At 36.1% G+C, this 23,943-nt stretch overlaps 1 protein-coding gene across 5 annotated transcripts in view; it reads right to left on the bottom strand.

Moving 5' to 3' along the window:
* The window catches only part of THRAP3 (thyroid hormone receptor associated protein 3), an 88,033-nt gene that overhangs the window by 31,682 nt on the left and 32,408 nt on the right, over positions 1–23,943 (bottom strand). For 2 of the 5 annotated variants that reach the window (XM_020983658.2, XM_020983659.2), the window contains one exon: positions 18,090–18,194. The exons of 2 other annotated variants lie outside the window; for them this stretch is intronic. The gene's annotated coding sequence lies outside the window, so the exon portion shown is untranslated. Of the gene's footprint in view, positions 1–8,975; positions 9,163–18,089; positions 18,195–23,943 lie in introns of those variants that run through there. One more of the 5 variants, XM_020983661.2, reaches the window with a different exon arrangement.

Genomic DNA, 23,943 nt, shown 5'->3' with positions numbered 1-23,943 from the left:
TCAATATGTCTAAAACCGAACTCTACACAAGCTCATAAGAGTTGATTTGGTTTTTTGCTACTCTGTATATATTTTAAGACTCAGTTCTCTCTGAATATTACATCCGTGGCAGCCTCCAAACCCTGGCCATCCCTGGCTAAATGATTCTAAGAAGTCGTCACTCTTAAAGTTGCAACAGACAGCCAAGTATTCAGCAGCCCAATGATGAAGCAACATCCTATTTAAAAAGGTCCAAACTCCTAAGTCTGGTATTCAAGACTTTATGTTGCTACTCCATATTTCCCAGTTTTACCACATACTACTTCCAATTCCCCTTATCTCCAATCTGACCTACTTTATAAACAAAAAGGTTTCTGTGCTCTGAAAGCTTTTCCCAGGACAGTCTATGGAAACTAAATATGCCAACTGAGTAAATAAAATTTTTTAAAGCAAACATGCAACATATCCTCAAAGTAATCATTTTCCAAGAAATCTCTTAATGCAAATATCCTGAATCAATGCACAAAGCCTTGGTAAAAATGCCAACTCCAACCAAACTCTTACTTTATCTATGAAAAACAAATTTGGAACTCAGAAAAAAAATTAGACATATAGACTTTCTGAAGGTGAAAGAAAAAAATTTAAAGGTATTTTAAGGTAAGGGCAGCTAGGTGGCGCAGTGGATAGAGCACCCGCCCTGGACTCAGGAGGACCTGAATTCAAATCTGGACTCAGACACATGACACTTACTAGCTGTGTGACCCTCGGCAAGTCACTTAATCCCAACTGCCTCACCAAAAAAAAAAGGTATTTTAAGGTACAGAAAGAGTAAGGGAGAATGAATAGAGAGAAAAACGAAGGACAGAATCTTGGGAAATATCCAAGGGTCTGAGCAGATAAGAAGTTATCCTAATGACAACACATGCTACCCATCTCACTGAGAAGTGACAGACTCATGAGGCAGAATAAGACAAATATTTCTGGACAGGGCCAATTAGAAAGTGCTTTACTTAACTATGATTATTTATTAGAAGTGTTTCAATTTTCTTTCACCCACTTGTGAGAGAGAAGGAAAAGTTCATTTGGGGACACCCCCCCCCCAAAAAAAGGCCATATCTACAGCCAGAGAAAGAACTAAGGAGTTTAAATGCAGACTGAAGTATACTATTTGCTCCACCTCCCCCCCCACCACCATTTTGTTTGGTTTCTTCTTTCTTGTGGTTCCTCCTATTGGTTCTAATTCTTCTTTACAACATAACTAATGTGAAAATATGTTTAATAAGAATGTACATGTAGAGCCTATATCAGTGTTGGGGAAAGAGGTGTGGAGAGAGGGAGAGAAAATTTAAAACTCAAAAGCTTATGGAAGTGATTGTTGAAAACCAAAAATAAATTAACAAACAAAAAAAGGCCAGAAGGAATCACAACAACGAAGACAATTTTAAAAACAACATGCTGAATCTATTAGTATATTTTTTAAAAAGTTCTACATAATATTTTCAGATTCATGTACAGTACTCTATTCCATAACATACAAATCAATCAACAAGTATTTATTAAGTGGCTACTATGTGCCAGGTATTGTTTTAGGTGCTGGGGGATACAATTATATATGAAGAATGAAATAATTCCTATTCATAATGCACTTACATTTTAATGAGGAGAGAAGTTCAAATTAATACACATATACACAACACACACAGAGAGAGTAGTTAAGTGGTTTGAGAAGGATGGCACTAGCACTTAAGGGGAACAGGAAAGGCTTCAAGTAGAAGACAGTGCCTAAGCTGTAGCTTAAAGGACAAAAGGGTCAGTTTGAGGCAGAGTCAGAATTGGAGTGCATTCCAGGCATGGGGGGGGATGCCCAGTGCAAAGGCATGAAGACAGGAGACAGAGTGGGGAGAATTAAGAAAACAAAAACTGCAAGCTGGGTTGGATTACAGAGTGTGGGAGGAACATAATGTCCAATGAGGAAAGGTTAGGTTGGGGCAAGGCTATACGTGGCTTTTAATGCTAAACAAAGGAGTATTTATGATTTCTCCTAGAGACAAAAAGGAACTGATAGAGTTGGTTGAGAAGGGGTTAGATCTGCGCTTAAAGAAAATCATCACTAACTAAAGAAACGCAAATGAAAGCAATTCTAAGATTCCACATCACACTCATTAGAGTGGCAAGCAGCTTTTTCTGTGATAGTCAAAAATAAAAAGGAAACTAAGGAATGGATAAATAAGCTGTGGTATATGAATGTGATGGCATACTACTGTCCTGTAAAAAAAAAAAAGATTTTCAAAGAGATGTGGAAAGATTTATGAGCTGAAATACAGTAAACAGAATCAGAACATTTTTACTACAACATCAATATTATAAAATATTATAAAAACTAAATAAACAGAACCAAGAGAACAGTTTATAAAACATCAAACATGAAAAAAGGAAAACAACTTGGAAAGGTGTTAAGAACTATGATCAATACAATGACCACCCATGATGTCAAATGACAGATACTATTATTAAAGGACATATGTTAATATAACTTACTATTCAACTGTCAGATAAGTGACAGAGTGCAGAATGAAACATACATATTTGTATACAATGAGGGAATTTTTATTTTCTCTTTTTTTTCCAATGGGGTAAGAAAAACAGATTTTTGGTCATTTAAAATAATTTTTAATACAACAGTGGGGGATGCTACAGATGCTGAATGTTGCATGTACTTTCCAGATGAGGTTCCCATAGTGTTAGTTTTACTTAAATGTTACAAGAAACCTCTTATGGGAGTGGAATTGTGTAAATATACTTGTTATTGCTGTTGTTATAAATATACTTGTTCATTTTTAAAGAGGACCAATGACATCACAGAGTGATATCTTGACTTAAACATGATTTACAGTTTAATTTAAGTGAGGCAGAGCTGCATAAATAATGTAAAAACAAAACACATAAATACAACTTTAAAAAATTACTTTGACAGGATGGACTGGAATGGAATGAGACTTGAGGCAAATCAAATGGGAAGCTGTTGCAGTAATATCTAGGCAAGAAGCGATGCGGACCTAAATTAAAGTTGTATCTGCAGGAGTTGAATTGGTCAGATGCAAGAGATGCTGTGAAGGTAGAAGTGGCAAGATTTGGCAACTGACTGGATATGCAGGGGTGAGGAAAAGAGTGGAGTCCAGAAAAATGCTGAGATTATGAACTTGGGAAACAAAGTATAATGGTGCCTTCGACAGTAAAGAGGGAAGCTTAGAAGAGGTATGGCTTTCTAGTGAAAGAAAATCAGCTGGTTTAGACATGTCAAATTTAACAGATTCTCAGAAATGAAACTCAGGAAAGACTGGGGCTTGATCTGTAGGTCTAGAAGTCATGTGCATAAAGATGACAATTAAACCCTTAGAAGGTTATGAGAAGGGACAGAAGGATCCATGACAGAAGCTTGGAGCACACCCATAGTTAGTGGGCATGATGTGTATGATGAGCCAGCAAAGGAAACTGAGGAGAGGAACCAGTAGTTGTCATAAAAACTTAGAGAACAGTGTCAAATGCAACAGTATACTGAGGAAGACGAAGACTGAGAAAAGAGGTAGATTTGACAAGAGAACATGAGAGAGCAATTTCAGTCAAGTGACGAAGTCAGGAGACACAAACAGTCAAGGGTCTAGATGGAGGAGGTTTGGCCTTAACCAGATGTCAGGCCTACTGAATACATTATCTAATCAAAGGACTATGTTTATAACATTGTTTCTATTGAAGAAATTGCCTTCTATGAAGTCCTGTTATTTAATGTTATATTCTGGCAGAACCAAGTAGCAATATTAGTGGGCAAGTCTGAATATGAAATCAAAAACCCTAAACTAGGTATCTTTTAGCTATATAAGGTCTTCTTAGAGAATATGGAATGTTCTAAGAAACCAAAGCAAAATAACATGAATACAACAATAAAGCCAACGGCTCCTGGAAGAACTAAAACTCAAAATATAGAGTTCTCCTATTTAGACTATCGAAGAAGAAAATGCTGTTACTCCTGGCCCAAATGATTCACATATGCCAGCCTTTTTACCATAGCATGGACATCAAGCCTACTTGTAGTAGATGGGGTCAAAAAGGAGAATATGGCAGTGAGAAAGCAATCCAGATATCTAAGACCAAAGCTGTCATCAGGGTCATTTCCTGGGTGAAGTCACTTCATGAGCAGCTGTCCTGGTAATTTAGATATAAAAAGAATCAAAATACTTAGAATTTCTCTATAAATGTCACTGGCTCTATTTTGTGTTTATCACCTTCCAGAATCTATATTGGCAGAAGATGACAGCCATATCTCTTGAGAGACTGGTGTCACCTGCTTGCTTCACTTACTGTGAACATATCTAGAAACAATAGACCTGTAATCTAATACCATGAAGGAAAAAGTGTATCAAGAGTCTCAATAATAGCTGAAACCCAACTACAACTCCTAGCAACCTGAATTACTGAAAATAATTATAATGAGGGATTTGTGCTGAAAATTAAGGTCTTAGAGAATGTGTAGGGAGAAAAAAACTACCCGCTTACAACTAATTTTCTGGTCATAATTTAAATATTAACTATTAACACCTCTACTCTGCTGAAGACTAGAGGGTTCTAACTAAAAGTTTGATAACTGCCCAAATTTAACTAAAATTTCTGGACCTCTGTTGGTGACTTAAAAATGGGAAAAGGGTTTTTTTTTTCTAAAAGATTATTGCCACATGATTTTAATTTTTTTTTATTATTTTTATTTCAATAGTATTGGTAACACAAACATACCAATTAAATAAATCTTTGTAGCCACTGACAGCCTTTTCCACCTCATTCCCTTCATCCATAGTACTAAGAGGAAAAGGGGCCAGAGACTGGCAGAATATGGAAAAATAAGAATTTTTACACTGCCTTCTAAGAACAAACACTCCCAGACTTCTAAAGCTAGGGCTATGAACTGAGCCTGTGATTTCATCAGTACAGGAAACTCTTTGGATGAAAAAAGTCTCTCTACCAATGCAGGTTGGCACTTTCCCCGCAACTTATAGTCTTAGAGAGCTGCCCAGAGTATTGAGAGATTAAACGACTTGCTCAAGGACAGCAGTTTGTGTCAGATGGGACTTAAATCCAGATCTTCTCAGCTCAAGGTTAGCTCTCTACTATACTAGGCACCCTGACTTTCTCCCAGGCTGCTAAATAACAAATATCCATAACCATACTCACACCTCTTAACAAATTAAACTCCACACTTCTATCCCTACCCATGCCATGGGTATCAACTATTAAGAAAAAGCAGGATACGAAATGACAAAATGAAATAATAATATATATAGCATAAATAACAAGTCTGCAATAGTTACTAAAGATAATAAAAAGAGAAAAATCTTCAATGAGCAAAGGAAAACAAATGCTGTGGGATGATACTAGCATACTAAGTTATTTACATGCCCTCTCCACCACTGAGGAGCTCCTTAAGAAAACACCTGTAAATACAGGACTACAGAACTACTGGATTTTTACTATTGTGAGCCTTTAGAAAGACAATGACAGGAAAGCAAATCCCTGGTGAAAGACTACACCTGTTTACTATATATTCCTGACCCTAGGGATTTTCTCCTCCTGGGGGTGGCAGGTAGGAGTGAAACAGAATTAAGAGGAGCAATGGGATATTGCTGGACTTTGGATATTTTTGTCCAGACAGAAGACTACAACAAGAAAGCCATTCACAGATCCCTGAAGGAACCAAATGAGAGAAGAGACATGTCCTGACATTTATCCTGCTATTCAATAGTTCTCATCAATAATTCACAACAGACTAATCTGCAAACATAAACAACAAAACTAGCTTCTACAAAATACAGCTTCTGTGTCTCAATTCTTAAAACTTACAAAGAAGAAAACCGGTAAAAATTTGTACATCAATTAGCACAAAGAGCATTATTTGCCACCTCCTCCATCCCCACTCCCAGTAAAAACCTACTCTTTTTTTTGGAATAACTAATTTCTCTCTCATTTGACAATCTGCAAAATGCTTTCTTTACATCCCACTTTACAGAGGAGGAAAGGATGAGTTGAAGAGTCACTGGCCTCAGAACTTAAACTTAGAGGACTTCTGACTCCAAGTTCAGTGCTTGTTGCACTGTGCCAGCACCTAGTAGGTACTTCAACATTTGTTGAATACATGATGCATACTACAGTTTTCTACTTAAATTTTTTTAAAAGCATGCTTTCTTTTAAAAGATCAAAATTATTCTAGACTATCTTAAAGTTTTCCAAACTTCTAAATGTGTGTTTTAAGTAAATAAACACTAAAGTACCCTGGAAATTGTTGCAATTTGTTTAAAAATAGAATAATATCCTCTAGATTTGCAATTTGGAAACAACTAGCTGAACCTATCTTCAAAGATTGTAGCACTGCAAAGCTAACTCAGAACACTCTATAAAGAGTACTTAAAGGTAGTAAAAATGAAGCAAAACTATAATCCTCAAAGCCCAGGGGAATTCCTTACAGCTTTCAAATTCTAAATCCTTCTCATACTTTAATATAAATATAAGTAAGCTTCCTTGGACAAGACTCTAAGAAGGTCCTGCCTCATGCATAATTTTTCCCTAAAAGGATTGTCACAGTGAAGTTCTGGTGGGAGTAATAAAATACTGTTAGTCATTTTCATAGCTAGCCCCTAAAATAAAATTTTTTCAAAAGAATAACTGCAAAAAACTGACCAAAAAACATCATCCTATTGTCTATCCCCTGCTAAACTTCTGTATTTGGTGCATCTTACAGAAAAAAATCTACCGAGAAAATGAGCCCCCCCCCAAAATAAAAAATCATTTTACAATGTGCTAAAAGGCATTTCAAGTCAATTCCAAAGCACAATTTTAAACCACCTCCTAACTCTAGGATTGAGAAGTCCAAAATACCATGTCCAGTTTGGGCTATTTTATCAACTGCTTTCAGAAATGCCTCCTCACTGCTTCATGTTATTAGAATAAAACTTAATACATAAAATTACAACAGCATTTGATCAACAATATATCTCCTCAACTCCTTAGCTCCATGGAGCTCTCCTATTTTTATTGTTAAAGTTGATATCATACTTCTATCTAATTCATGCAAGTTTGATAAAATATTCACATTAACTTTTTAAAACAAATATCATATCTGACAATGAAAAATAGAAACAACTTAATATTCTTTATTTCTCGGGGCAGCTAGGTGGTGCAGTGGATAGAGCACTACCCCTGAAGTCAGGAGGACCTGAGTTCAAATCCGGCCTCAGACACATAACACTCACTAGCTGTGTGACTCTGGGCAAGTCACTTAACCTCAAATGCCCTTACAAAAAAAAAATATTCTTTATTTCTCACTTTTCCTGAAGTCTTAAGAATAGGAAAAAAAAATTCCCTAACCAATTTTTCCAAATAGGTACCTGTTCAATTAGTTGTCACTTACCCTTTTCATAGTTGGTGAATAAATGAACACATCTGATGAAATGACTGCCTTAAAGTGGTTCTTCAGGTCAGAATATGTCAGGGGGGCCAAAATGGTCATTAAAATCAATACCCAGAGGTTAACATGACCAGTTATGAGTTAATTTCAGAATAATTTAGAAAAAGACTAAACCCCACATATTGCCTTCATCCTAGACACCAACAGCTTGTGTCACAGGATGGTATTTTTAGGGGGTTATAACATTAAAGGAAAATTTACAATATAAGCTCTGACAAAGTAAGCAACCACATTAATGGAGAAGTAATAATATATGGTGTTAACCTAAATACAAATTATTTTAAATACTGGATTTCTCCTAGGTATGTAGACCAACCACATTATTGAACATAGTGGTCTAGCTCTATCCAGAAAGGCCCAAATCACTTCAATGTCCATATCAAGTTGAATACCCAGGGATCAATCAGTCTGTCCTAGTTTACATTTTTCTCAATAATGTCACCTGACTGGAAGATAAATGGATAGACAAAAAAGGCAATTCTGGATTGTCTTTGTTCATATAAGTTAATGCTATCTAGGGAAGGCTAACCTATCCTGACTGCCTCTTCAAAACTCCAATTGCTCTGGTAAAGTAAGTTTTACTAATCATGCTGTCATATATTTTGGACACTGTAACCCTAAGAAGAATCACAAAGAAATGCAGTATACCTCTGTTTGGACTCATCTCATACCTGTCACTTAATTTAAAAAGTCTCACTTTCCTCTTGTCTAACTAGTTGGAATCACAGATATTTCTTGGCCACTTTGTAGGTAGCAAATGCTATGTTAAGGAGAAAGACACACTAGAGCTGTCTCACCCTCCACAATTCTAGGTAATGTAACCCTCAGCCCCACCCAACAACTAAGAAATAGCAGATGTTGTCTTCTTGCGCTTAGCTACTGACAGCACTATTCTTCCTTCACCACAAAAATTAATGCCTAAGTAAGCCTTAGGATAAATTAGTTTTCTTCTCCAACCTTCCTTAGAGGCAGTCCCAGCTTACAGGCAAAGTTTTAAAAATAAGTCACTAAGCAACTCTTTACTGAGGCCACTTTACAATTTACCCAAACTATACGATCATATAAACCTCACATTGTAAGCATGTCCCTTCTATGATCAAGGCCTCAATTTTCTGTATTTGTAAAATGAGAGGGTTAGAATAATAGTCTCTAAGGACCCTTCCAAACTTGGAGTTGATCTTATACTATTAATCCCATGACAAAAGAATTATAAGTTCAAACAAAATTAGGGACATTCTTTATCACTATGCTACTGAAATACTGAGAATGGCCTAAGAATAATTAATAGTTGACTGGAACTTTAGGCTTTCTGAGAGAACTGTTTTCCCTTCCCATTAAAATTCAAAGAAACTAAATTCTCTGTTGCTGAAAATCACTCAAAGAGGAAAGATTTAGAAAGGAATGTCACACTTTACCTCACTTCTTTTATGGACAAGAAAATTCTCCTGAAAATGGAAGTATTAATTGAGCAGGGCCAGAGGCTACTTACCTTCAAACTTTACTTTTCACTTGCATCTGGGGCAACTCACCTACAGGAAAACTACACAGTACCACATTCATCTGAGAAAGAAAAGCTTTGAGAAGAGAGAGTTCAGCTAAACTCCAGAAACGTTGCCACAGAGAAGGCCTCTGAGCATGCTGAACTGAGAGCTAAGGACAGCTTCTTTCCAGCAGAGAGCCTGCAAGAGGTCACATTTCCTTCCTGCTTTCTTGATCTGATGACAGGGCAAACTCCACCCCTTCCATCTTCCTCTTTTTAAAGGGGCAGGCTCAAATAAACTCTCTTGAAATCAGAAAAAGTGTTACAAACTTAGTGAATCTCTGTTATCTATTAATCAACAAAATTAAGGACAGCAGCAGTTCCAAGGCTTCCTGTATTTTCTTAAGACTTATTTTCACTTTTATACCAGAAACAGACACCTTGCAGCTATGACATCTGTACTGGCACAATACTTTTATTGTTTTTCATATTTAAGATTCAGTCAGTCAATCATCTAACCTCTTTGGGCCTCAAATTAAAAATGTGGTTGGTGAACTAGATAACCTCTACTCTTCCAGTTCTAAATATGACCTTATACTATAAATCTCATAAATAAACTTTTTAAATGAATAATTATAGTGCCTACACATAGTAGGAATTTGATAAATGCTTGCTGATTCTCTACTATGGTGTTGGTGCCCATAAGTTCTTTTTTTTTTTTTGGCAAGTCAATCAGGGTTAAGCGACTTGCCCAGGGTCACACAACTAGTAAGCGTCAAGTGTCTGAGGCTGGATTTGAAATCAGGTCGTCCTGTCCAGGGCCAGTGCTCTATTCACTGTGCCACCTAGCTACCCCCATAAGTTCTTGAAAGCAGACTGGCTATAAGATTCACTGTCCATTTATAGCAGATTCTAAAATGACAACCAAAATAAATGTAAAAGATGGCTATGTAATTCTATATATGCTCACAGAAACAGATCAGCATCAATAGTAGTCTATAAATGCTATTAGGACAAAGAAGCATTCTCCAAAGGATAGTTCTCAAAAGAAGCATCATAGACTATTAAAATACTTATAAAAGATAGCTCCATTTCACTAACAAGTGAAATGCAAATCAAAACAACTCCGAGGTTTCACTTTACACTCAGCAAGTTGGCAAAGATGACAAAGGATGGAAATAGTTCTTGGAGGGAAAGATGGGTACACTTAACACACTGTTGGCAGAGCTGTAAACTGCTCCAACCCTTCTGGAAAGCAATCTGAAATTATGCTTTAAAAATCCCACGCACACCAAAATAATTATAGCAGCAATTTTTGTGGTAGCAAAAAACTGGAAACAAAGGATATGTTCACTGATTGAGGAATAAAGACATTTTGGTACATAAAATGAACAGAATATTATTGCACCAAAAGAAACAAAGAATATGAAGATTTTTTTTAAAGCATAGGAAGCCATATGAATTGATGGAAAATAAGCAGAACTAGGAAAACAATATTCAGACAATGACTTTATAATATTGCAAGTGGAAAGAATAATAAAACTCAGAAATTGAATGGTGTGTAAAGAACAAGCTTGGCCCCATGGAAGAGATGAGAAAAGATGCCTCCTTTCCTTCCTTCCCAGAGGTGGATGGAGGACTTGGGATATGAAATATTGTCACTTTGCTGATGTGCTGGGTAATTTTGCTAAACTGAATTTTTTTTCTTTCTTGTTTTGTTCTTTGTTACAGCCAATAGTTTACCCCATAGGGGTGTGAGGATATATTTGAAAACGAAAACAACATAAAAAGTTGTCAATTTAAAAAAACAGTAAAAAGGCCCTGGATGTAATGATGCAGTTTTTAAACAAAGGTGGCTAGGTTAATGTTAACAGTTTCCACTCTTCTAGTCTCTAATAGAAATTATTTAGGTCATCTTAGTGGCTCCTCTTAAGTGAAAGACAAATGGATAAAACAAAATTTGTGGGTTTGTAAAATTTTGATTTTACTGCAGTAGCTAGCTGAGTTTGTTTCTTCTGGCTAAAAAAAAAGTGCAAAGCAAAGTCTTTTTTACTACTAACCAATACCAAGAAAGCATCAGTATTCATTATTCTAGTATTGTGAATATCTAACTTCTAATCCTAGCTGACAAGAAATGGATTAGTCTATATAGACTAGATCTTATATTGTTCATATAAACTAGACATACACAGTTCTGAAGGAAAGGCGCCTAGTCAGAAGATCAACACAGTAATTAATAATCCAGGGCTAAGGCAATATGGGCCCGGACAATGATGACACTAGAGGAAAAGACAAGGATCAGAAAGCTAGAAGAAGGAAGAATAGGTGAAGCTTAGTGACTAACTGGACGTAGGTTATATGAAGAGAGGAATCAATGACACTTTCAAGTTTTTGAAATATGAGAATGATTTAGATAAGCCAACATTTTTAAAAATGACTTTTCAATAAACTGGTGAATTTTAAAGCTGAAACTGAGCTTCTAGTTCAATCTGACAAACAGTATACCATAGTGAAAAAGAACATCAAATTTGGAATCATAGGGATTCAAAACCTAGATTTGCTACTCAGTGTAACTTTATACTAAAGTTACTTCTGGCTTTTCTGGGCTTCAGTTTCTTCATCTATAAAATAAGGGGATTGGATTCTGTGATGTCTAATCTCTGAAGCTAACTTTCTACTACTAAATCTATGACCTATGATCTCCCTCATCTTAATGAGTAAGGAAACTAAATTTCAGAAAAGTGAAGTAACTTGGCAAACACTGCAAAGCTAGTTAACACAAGACCGAAACAAACCCAGGAACTGTATGAAGACAATTACAAAACACTTTTCACACAAACAAAGTCAGATCTAAATAACTGGAAAAACATTAGTTGCTCATGGGTAGGCAGAGTTAATATAATAAAAATAACAATACTACCCTACCTAAGTTAATTTACTTAATTCAGTGTCATACCAAACTACCAAAAAATTATTTTATAGAGCTAGAAAAAATAACAAGACTCATTTGGAATAACAAAAGGTCCAAAATATTAAAGGAACTAATGAAAAGAAATGCAGGAGAAGGTGGCCTAGCCATTCCAGATCTTAAATTGTATTATAAGGCAGCAATCATCAAAACTGCTTGATACTGGCTAAAAAATAGAGTGGTGGATCAGTAGAATAGGTTAAGTATGCAAGACACAGTAGTCAATGACTACAGTAATCTACTATTTGATAAACCCAAAGATCCCAGCTTCTGGGATAAGAACTCACTCTTTGACAAAAACTGCAGGGAAAACTGGAAAAGAGTATGGCAGAAACTATGCATAGACCAAAATCTCACACCACGTAACAAATGATGACTGATGACTAATGTTAATACACTTAGCCCTTGTCAGCAATGCAAGGATATAAGAAATCTCCCAAAGGCCTCATGACGGAAAATGCTATTCACATTCAAAGAAAGAGTTATGGAGTTTGAATGCAGATCAAAGCATACTATGTGCTATTTTTTTCCTTCTGCTGTGTTTTGTTTCCTCTTTCTGGTGGTTCCTCCTATTGGTTCTAATTCTTACTTACAACATTACTAATGTGAAAATATCTTTAATAGTATATGTATAGCGTATATCAGATTGTGCACCATCTTGGGGAAGGAGGGGGATAAAAAGTTAAAACTCAAAAGCTTATGGAAGTAATTGTTGGTGAATCAAAATAAATTATTTTAAAAAACAATAAAAAAAATAACAATGTCAAAATAATCTCCGAATAATCAAATCCCTGTCTTCTTTCCACTATAATAGGAGTTATTTTTCACATGCTGGTCTCCTCAAACTAACGCTTTTCTAAATGCAAAAAAAATAAAATACGTAGGATTACAAAGGAATACAATTACCAAAATATTAAAAAATCAAATTCACAGATCCCAGGTTAAGAACACCTACATTATAAAGACATTGTCCCTCAGGGCAAACTATGAGGCTGGCCACAGACCTAAATAGATTCTCCTCTATTAAAGTGAAGTATCTTATGGTATTATGCCCCAGCAAGGTTTTTGTTTTGTTTTGTTTTTTAAACAGGGCCAGATCAGTTCCTGTCAATCCAATCTCTACCCAATGGTTCTGCGGGTCCATGGCACATAGGGTTCCTGAGCTTTTGGATCAAAGGAGTTTCAACAGGAAGTATGCATACCTGTGACTCATCTACATGTGTATGATCTATAGCCAGATATGTCTATATTATACAGTCCTAATAATCTTACTGAGCTTCTGTTGTGCTAAAGATGAGAATAAGGAAGAAGTAATGTACCAGAGAAAATAAAAGGCAAAAAGGTTGTGATCTCATTGGGAGAGAAACTATTAAACTCCTGGCTGTTAGTAGTAAAAGGTACCAGTGGTAAAAAGCTGGGGAGTCTTCTCTGTAAGGGATAGATGCCATAAATTTGTTTTTTACTGTAATAGTCCCTATCAGTGTAGAAGCTTTGTGTTGAGAACATACCCAAAGATGTCTTAAATTCAGCTTAATCCAAGCAATTAAAGCTCAACATCTTTTATCACCTTCAAAAGAGTGAACACCACACTGATAATATGAAAGAAATCTCAAGATTATCCTCAGAAGCTAATCCCCAGGCATCCCTTTGGAAAGCCAAAAGCAACAATTTCAGGGGTTTTTTCTTCTTACATTATATAGGGACACACAACAGCATGAGAGATGCTTTCTTTTCATTTTCAGAATCAAATCTTTATCAACAATTATCACCTATTCTGAATCTTAATACAGAAATTGTCTAAGAAAGCAAGTCTTTTTTTTTTTAAGCCAACTGGGGTTAAGTGACTTGCCCACGGTCACACAGCTAGTGTCAAGTGTTTGGTCTGAGGCCAGATTTAAACTCAGGTCCTCCTGACTTCAGGGCTGGTGCTCTATCCACTGCGCCACCTAGCTGCCCCAAAAACAATTCTTTTTTTACATACTTTGAGGCCTTCTATCTGCTATCATTACGGACAATGATGTATTTAAACCCAATTAGTACCCAGAAACTAAAACTGCCTTGAATTGCCTTGTCAAATAATAATAAACGCTAACTAATTAGTGGGTTGAACACTACTTGGCAGACTCCAAAGACTAGTACTACATGTGTTAAGCACACAGCCTCTCTCCTCTGCCTCCTATACTATGTTAGATATTTACTGATTGTCCTGTGTGACTTTAACAGAACCTTGTCATACAGCCATATAACACAGCCTACTGCGTCTAAATTATTCATGATTAATTACTCTGGTTATCTGAAAAACAATCATCAATTTCCAAAGAGGACACTGAGGAGGAAGGACATACTTAATAGTGAAACTATAAAATAAGCTACTTTCTGTCATGATTCAATTTAACCTTTCTGTCATGATTCGCATGCCAATATAAGATTCTGTTTTGAAGATTTCTTAATCAATTAAGCTACTAAAACTATTGTGTGATAGAAACATTAACTTGAACACATCTAAGTTTTGATCTCGGTAACAACTATATGAAAGAAAAATACTAGTCAGATTACAGACAACTGCCATAAGAGCAGCATGGGAGAAGTGACCAGAAAAACTCCCTCTTTCCTTTCCAATAGAGAAGTTACCTTTTTTCAGCTTGAAATTATCCTCTTCCCCTCTGAGCCCCTTCCTGAAACTATGCCCATAAACATCAAAATATTCATAGCAGCACTTCCTTTGGTAGTAAAGACCTGGTAACAAAGTAGAGGTCTGTCGACTGAAGAATGAATAAACTGTGTTAAGTGAATGCAATTAAGTATTTCTGGGCCATAAAAAAATAACGATAAGGGAAACAAAAATGAAGAATACAGAAGTGTGGGAAGAGATATAAACTGATACAGAGTAAAGGAAGCAGAAACAGGAAAACATATACGTAATAGAAAGAGAATAAAATGAAACAAAAGCTGTGCAATTATAATGGCCAACCTTGGTACCCAGAAAAATTGAGAAAATGTACCTTCATCTCTCAAATGAAGAGGTAGAGGAACATAGATGTGAAATGTTGCATACACTGTCACACACGGTTGACATATTGCTTAGTTTTGCTGAACTGCTTTTTTTTCCTTTAAAAATTTTTGTTATCAGGGATAGCTTGCTGGTAGGGGATGAAGGAAGAAAAAAAATATATATATATATACACACAGAAATGAACATGATAGAATGACAAAAGACAACAGTACAAATAAGATACTGTTTTAAATTTAAGCTATTATCAAAGTTAAATTATAGTTTTAATGATATACCAAATTATTAGAGGGATGCTTTAGAGAACTCAGTAAAATAATAAATTCATTTGAAGGAATAAAAGGTTTAGAATGTCAAGGGAATATGGCAATGTGGCAACCTCTTCTGACTGATGACTTCTTCCCTCCATTTGAGGATGTGCCCATGCCAACCACACTCATTTCTAACCTTATTCTCGTTCTGACTATCTGGACTTTTAAAACACCTTACCGCTGAGTGGTCACAAACCCTCTCTTTCAGATCCTTGTCATGCACTGTTTTCTCTCATTAGAATCTAAGATCCCTGAGGATAAAAATCATCTTTTTGGTCATATTTGTATTCCTAGTGCTTAGTATAGTGCTTGGCATATGTAATAAAAGCTTCACCTATCTAATGAAAAGAGAAAGAGAACTTCAGACCTCAAACTACATCATAAAGCAGGAGTCATCAAAATATTTAGTACTGGTTAAGTATTAGAGAGGGACAGGTAGGTGGCACAGTGGGTAGAGTGTCAGGCCTGCAGTCAGTAAGACTCATTTTCCTGAGTTCAAATCCAGTCTCAGAAATGTACTAGCTGTGCAACCCTGGGCAAGTCATTTAATCCTGTTTGCCTCAGTTTCCTCTTCCGTAAAATGAGCTAGAGAAGGAAACGGCAAACCAGTATCTTTGCCAAGAAAACCCCAAAGTGGGGCACGAGGAGTTGGACATGACTGAAACAACTGAACAACAAAATGACAGAGGAATAGATGAATGGAATAGACTAGAGAAGGGGGGAATCAAAAATAATGGAACTCAATTACCCAGTGTTTGATAAGCCTGAAAACACCAATTACTTTTAAAAAATCCTGTTATAAGAACTTCCGAGAAAATTGGAAAGCAGTCTGGCAGAAATTAGACTTAGACCACCACCTTCTACTATATTCCACAATAAATTCAAGACAGACACATGACCTGAATATTGTCATAAAAAACTCAGAAGAAAAGCAGATCTCCCATCTTTCACAGCTATGAAAAGGAGTATATTCTTACCCAAAGGAGAGAGAAAAGTACAAAACATAAAACAGACAACTGTGATTACATGAAATTGTAAAGTGTTTGCACAAACAAAACTAGTACATCTAGGAAAAAGACACCATTATTATTTTTATTATTTATTATCATTTTAAAGGAAAATAATGGAAAGATTTAAGAACTCTAATCAATGTAGTGAACAATAATGACCTCATGAGATTGATAACTAAGTGTGCCTCCAACCTCTTGGCAGAGAAGTAACATTAGAGATGAAGGATGAGACACATTTTCAGAAATAGCCAATGTGGTCATTTATTTTGCTTAACTATACTTGTAAATCCTGTCTTATCCAAGCCATATAAGCAATCAAACAGCTCAGATAGGCTCTGGGCAACTGATGGTCATCAGGACAGGTGAAGGAAAGGTGGAAGGAGAGAGTACCTGCTATTAATAAAATCACAGGTCCAGTCCCTATCCTTAAGCAGATGATTCTCAGACCTAGGCAGCTAGTTTGGAGTGCTGGGCCTGGAATCAGGAAGCCCTGAGTTCCAATCAGGCTTCACAATACTTACAAGCTGGGTGATCCTGACCAAGTCACTTAACCTCTGTCTGCCTCACTTTTCTCAACTGTAAAGTGGGGAATAATAATGGTACCTATATCACAGGATTATTATAAAGGTAAAATAATATTTGTAAAGGGCTTAGGTTATAGTACAATTTCTGGAATGTAATAGAAGCTATTTAAAATGCACATTCCCTTCCCTTCCTGACATTTTCCCCTTCCCTAATATTAGTCCCATGTTATCAATTATATACATGTTTCCATTCTACAGCCAAGCCTAGCCTTTGACCAAGAACCTATGCCATCCAGTTCAGTCACTTTACTTACCACACTTATTTCAGAAAACTTTTCCAGAGATTTGTCAACAATGAACTGCCACAGATACTTCTTCAAAGAGAATTTCTAAAATTTTTTTTCTCAATAGCAGCATCTTGGGAATTATTGTAAGGTTTCCCAATGAAAAGTAATCAAATAAAAGGCACTACAGAAAAAAATTAAAGGAATTTTTTTCTATTTCTTTCTAGGTCTACCTAAAATACTTAGTCCATAATACAAAATGTATTTCTTATAAAAATAATATCCTAAACTCCTCTAACAAAGGAAAGCAGGAAATATTTCAGTTAGTATCTGATACAAGAAACTGATGATTTGGAAAACTCAATTTTTATAACATATTTAGAATAGTACCTGATAGGTTTAAAGTTTTCCTTTAACATCTGGTTTCACAGGTAGATTAGTAAGATAAACAGATATTCCTTAAAATAACTAGTTGATCAGAGAGCAGCTAGGTGGCGCAGTGGATAAAGCATCAGCCCCGAAGTCAGGAGGACCTGAGTTCAAATCCAGCTTCAGACCAAACACTTGACACTTACTAGCTGTGTGACCCTGGGCAAGTCATTTAACCCCAATTGCCTAAAAAAATAAAAATTTTAAAATTTAAAAAATAAAAATAAAAATAACTAGTTGATCCACATCTTACAAGAGAGGTGATGGACTCAGAGGACAGATTGAGACACCTTTTTTTGGACATGACCAACATGGGAATGTTTTGTTTGATTATATATTTTTGTTACAAAGGTTTGTTCTTCTTTCTTTCTCAATCAGGAACAAGGGCAATGGGGAGGGGAAAGAAGGTACATTTTTCACTGATTGAAAGAAATTTAACTTTTAAAAGCTGTAAAAAGAATAACTTAGTAGGAGGTAATAATACCTTATTTTATAAAGCATTTTCAAGAATAATCAAGAATCTTATTATAGGAGATTTCTACTCCCAAATAAGGATGTTATTTCCTCCTGTTGGCCCATCAATTTACCTTATTTGAACGACAGCTTACACCCCTCCCAAAAGTGCACTTTCTCAAAAAGGGCACTGGCAGTGTCTTAAATTTCTCCAACTGCAAAGTCAGGAAGCAAATATTCTGAAATGAGAGGAAATCACACTGAGAAACTGAGCCAAATGCCCTGCAGAAGAGTTTTATTATTATATTATTATTATTATTATTATTATTAAACATTTAAAGTCCACAAGACAATGAAAATAAGACTTCACTTAAGAAGCCACCCTTATAAGAAATTTTATGAACACAACCCATAACATTCTTTTCAGAAAGAGATCTAAATAACTGAAGAGACATTGCTTGTGATTGGGTCATGCTAATATGATAAAATGACAATACTTTTAAATTAATTTCAAGACCACCCTAAGCAAACTAACAAAAGATTACTTTAGTAAAGCGGAAAAAGGTAATAAAATTAATCTGAAGGAACAATTTCAAGGCAAAGAATTAAAAAGGTGAGAATTTTAAAAGGGCATAGTGGTACCTGATCTAAAACTAATCCAAAAAAACTATTTGGTACTGGCTAGAAAACAGAAAAGTTGATCAGTGTAGCACAGTGTTTGATAAACCTAAGACCCCGACTACTAGGATAAGCAGTCAAATGTTTTACAAAAACCGTTAAGGAATGAAGACCAACATCTCACATCATATGCCATGGCTAAAAAGCAATACATGATTTAGATATAAAAGGGTCATATTATAAATAAATGAAAGCAGCACAGAAGAATATCTTTCACAACTATGGATGGGGTAGAGTTCTTAATTAAATAATCAGAAATCAGAAAAAAATGTATATTTCTGATTATATGAAACTGAAAAGCTTCTGCAGAAACAAAATCACTGCAGTTAGAATTAGAAGGGAAATAGTTAAGCAAAGCAAAACATTTTTTGCAGCAAGTTTCTCTGATAAAGGTATATCTCCTAGATCGATAAAGAATGGAGTCAAATACATAAGAACAAGAGTTCCTTTACTAAAAATAAATGGTCAAAAGCTACAAATAAGGCAATTCTCAAGGGAAAAAAGCCAAAGTTATCAACAATCACATAAAAATGCTCCAAATTATTAAAAATAAGAGAAACATTAAACAATTGAGATTTCACTTCATACCCATCTGACTGGCCAAACTGACAAAAAAGAAAAAAAATGATACAGGTTAGAAGGAATACAGGAGAACAGGTACGTTAACGCACTGCCGGTAGAACTGAGAAGTGGTCCAACTATTCTGGAAAACAATTTGGAATTATACTCAAAAAGGTTATGTTTTAAACTGGGCACAGCCTCTGACCCAGTGAAATCACTACTAGTTTATACCCTCCTAAGAAATCAAAGACAGAGGTAAAGCACCCATACACAGAAAAATATTTACAATAGTATGTTTTGTGGTAGCAAAGAACGGCCATAAAAAAGCTTCCCATCAATTGGAGAATGGTTCAACAAATTATAGTATAGTATATGCCTATTTGTTACGAAGGTTTTCTTTTCTAGTAGAAGGAGAAGAATGAGAGAAAGAATGTGGATTTTCTTTATTTTAAAATTTTTAATTTTTTTAAATTATGGTATATCAATGATCAAATAATAATGAATCATTATCACATTCAAAGAACCCTGGAAAGACCTGTATGAACTGATACAAATAAGGAAAACAATTTATACCATGACTACAACATTTTAAAGCAAAACTATGATAAATGAAACAATTCTAGAAGACTGAAGATGAATCATGCTCTCTTACCTCCCAGGAGAAAGGTAAGTGACTAGAAGTATAGAAAGAGACACCATTTCTCAGATATAGCCAAAATGTGCATTTTTCAAAAAGTGACTATACTTATTTGAGGCAGCTAAGTAGTACAATGGATACAGTGTTGGGCCAAGGTCTGAGAAAGACATGAATTCAAATCCAGCCTCAGACATTTATTAGTTATATGACCCTGGCTAAGTCATTTAACCTGTTTGACTCAGTTCCTTCATCCATAAAATATGGATAATAAAAGCACGTAACTCCCAGGGTGATTGTGAGGATCAAACGAGATAACTGTAAAGACCTAAGCACAGGGCCTGGTATGCACATACAGATGTTTAGTATTATTATTATGGAAGATTTTTGTGGAGGGAGGCAGGTGGATAGTGACAGTGAGCATTAAAAAAGCTAGTCAATAAGAATGTTGTAGTAGTAGTAGTAGTAGTAGTAGTAGTAGTAGTAGTAGTAGTAGTAGTAGTAGTAGTAGTAAAATAGGTTGTATAGTGGTTCAGTCAAAATATCTGAGTTCAAATCGAGTCTCAGGCATTTTACTAGCCATACGGCCCTGGGCAAGTCACTAAACCTCTCTCTGCCTCAGTTTCCTCTTCTGATAAGACAGGGATAATAATAGCCCCTATCTCAAGGGTTATTGTGGGGATAAAATGAAATAATATTTGTAAAGCCCTTTGAAAATCTTAAAGGGCTATATAAATGCTAACTATTATTACTGAGGATATAAAAAAGGCAAAAAAGTCCCTTCCCTGAAGGAGCACAGAATCAAATGACAATGTGAGGTAGGAGGGAACCATGCAAATAACTGTGAACAAATAAGATATATAGATGTAGACATATGTTAAATTAGAGAAAGTATCAGAAAGAAGGGACCAGTCTATGGAAGAATATCAACAAATAACTTAAAAATAAACAGAAAAGACCAGAAGTTCTAGAGGGACCACAGATATGGAACTAACATGTTAAATATGAAAAGGAAACGATTTCCTATTTCCTTGCTGAAGTTTTTAAAAAAGTTATACAGAGTTAAGATTCATTTTCATATTTAGCCTTTTTTCCCTACTCTTCTTTGTATAGAGAAATATCTGACAAATTCATAATAGAAAATAAAGAAATTGGGGAGTGGCAGAGCCAAGATGGTGAAATGGGAAGAAATACAGCTGAGGTCCTCTCTAGAAAACTCTTCCAAACAGATCCAGAAAATGTACCAGACTCCGATGAGGAAATCTAGAAAAAGTTACAGGGAATCATTTGTCCAGCCCAGCCAGACATAGGTAGACAGACAGAAAGCACAGGAGTACACAGAAAGCAGGGCATTCCAGTGCCCAGGAAGAAATTGCACCAAAACAAAAGGAGGTCCCAGATTCGTACCAGAGCACACCAGACCCATACCACAGCACCACAAGGTGTAGGTGCTAAATGGCAACTTTTTGCCAATTATCTAGTTCTGGATCACAGATCCAGGGTAGACTGAGAAGAGGACATGCAGCTGGCAGTAGGTTCCCTGGCAGGAAGGCCTTGGGCAGTGAACCAAGAAAGGAGGTTCTGAAACAAGCTGCAGAGGTGTGCTTCAGACACCAAGGGCACAACAGAAATCTCTGTTCCAACATCTAACCCAGCCTGCAGAATATCCAGGGCAAAAACCCCAGACCAAAAGGGAGTCTACAATTCTGTCACTCTGAGCCAATAGAGCTTTCCAGATGGCTGACAGGGGCTAACGTATCAAACCAAAGCACTGAAAGTGTGCAGGTCCCCAGCCTGTTCCTGAGATCCTGAAATAATACAACATTCAATGCCCTGAGAAAGCAACAACAGGATCAGCCCAGACCTTCCCTCCAGAAGTGTGCACAGCCAAGCTCTAACACTAAGCCCAAAGTCAGGAAGTAGGTTATTGGAAAAATGGACAAAAAAAAAGAATCCCACCATAAAGAGCTAGTATGGTGACAGAGAAGGTGAAGACACAAACACAGAAGAAAATGACTGCAAAACATCTATAAGAAAAGCTTCAGGGAAAAACATAGCTTAGACACAAACTCAACTAAAATTCCTGGAAGAGATGAAGAGTAAAACAATTTAAATCACTGGATTAGTTGAACACCATGACCAAAAAAAAAAGAGGCTAGACATCCTACTTCAAGAAGTCTTTAAAAAACTGACCGAAGAGAGCAGCTAGGTGGCACAGTGGACAGAGCTCTGCCCTTGGAGTCAGGAGACACTTGACACTTACTAGCTGTGTGACCCTGGGCAAGTTATTTAACCCCAAATGCCTCACCAAAAAAGCAAAAATTTTAAAATTAAAAAATTTTTTTAAAACTGACCAGAGCTCTTAGAACCAGAGGGCAAAGTAGAAATCGAATCTACCAGTCACCTCCTAAAAGAAACCCTAAAATGAAAACTCCCAGGAACATCACAGCCAAAATCCAGAGCTTCCAGATCAAAGAAAAAATACTGCAAGTAGTCAGAAAGAATTCAAATACCCAAAGAGCCACAGTCAGGATCACATATGAATTTAGCAGCCACCAGGATAAAGAAACAGAGAACCTGGAATATAATATTCCAGAAGGCAAAGTAAACAGGCTTACAGCCAAAAGTGAGTATAATGCTACAGGGCAAAAAATGAACCTTTAATGAAATAAAGGACTTCTAAGCATTCTTGATGTAAAGACCAGAGCTGCAGAGAAAATGTGATGCTTATTTTTCATTTATTTATTTATTTAGTTGAGGTGATTGGGGTTAAGTGACTTGCCCAAGGTCACACAGCTACTAAGTGTCAAATATTTGGTCTGAGGCCATATTTGAACTCAGGTCCTCCTGACTTCAGGGCCAGTGCTGTATCTACTGTGCCACAAGCTGCCTCCCCAAAATTTAAAGTTTAACACAGGAGTTAAGAGTAACATAAAAAAGTTAGCATGAATGAGCAATAAGGAACTGAACAAGGACAAACTGCTTATGTTCATATATGAAAAGACAGTAAGTGTATCCCCTCTGAAACTTATCATTATCAGGGGTCAGTGAGGAAGCCTCATTAGGCAAGGCCTGGGAGTGGTCTTCTTATGTCTTAGTAGTCTTGAAGGAAACAGGGAAAGGAAGGTTAGGGGAAATTAATTCACATAATTAGGATATGCAAGCAGAAGTGGATACAAACAAGAAGAAAGGGATGAGGGGAGTGGAGCTGACATCTGAATGTTATCTCAAGTGGACTGATCAAAGAAATGAATACAAACACACAGAGCTAGGTACAGAAATACATTTCACTAAAAAGGGAAACAGGAAAGAAAGGAGAAAAGGAAGGAGAATTAGAAGGAAGGTAGTTCAAGGAAGGGTCTTAAGCAAAACAAACTAACAAAAATATTTATAATTTATAGCTCTTGTTGAAACGGCAAAGAATGGGAATTGAGGAGGTGCTCATAAACTGAAGAATGGATGAACAAGTTATGGTATGTAAATGTGATGAAATATTATTGTACTCTAAGAAATGATGACAGTGATGGCTTCAGAGAAACTTGGGAGGACTTTTAAGAACTGATGCAGAACGAAGTGAACAGAATTTATACAATGACAACAATATAGTAGAAGCAAACAACTTTGAAAAGAATTGTGAATTCTTATCATTGTAACAACCAAGCACATTTCTAGAGAAAACATGCTACCTATCTCCTGATTGAGATGTGAAGGACTCAAAGTGTCAGAGATAATGGGATGGGGGGGGAAGGGTAAGATTTGGTTTGATTAACTATACATGTGTGTAATGGATTTTATTTTTCTCTAGTTATCAATGGGAGAAGGAGTCTTAGGTGACAGGGTAAAAAGGTGGACTTTTGTTGATTGAAACAGAAGTATTTAATTTGGGAAAGACCAGCTAAGATGGCTGAGTAGGGAGAAGCAGTACAAGCCAGCTCCCCCTCACAAATATTCTAAAAAAGATCTTGAAAGTGCACCAAGTCTTGATTAGGAAATTCAAGAAAAAGAAAATCACAAATTGTTTCTTCCAGCCCAGAGAGGGGGAGAGAGAGAAAGAGAAAAAGAGAGAGAGAGAGAGAGAGAGAGAGAGAGAGAGAGAGAGAGAGAGAGAGAGAGAG

Source organism: Phascolarctos cinereus, unplaced genomic scaffold (assembly GCF_003287225.1).
Source record: "Phascolarctos cinereus isolate Bilbo 61053 unplaced genomic scaffold, phaCin_HiC Scaffold_726;HRSCAF=1367, whole genome shotgun sequence".
NCBI lineage: Eukaryota > Metazoa > Chordata > Mammalia > Diprotodontia > Phascolarctidae > Phascolarctos > Phascolarctos cinereus.
This window is presented reverse-complemented; position numbering and strand designations above follow the sequence as displayed.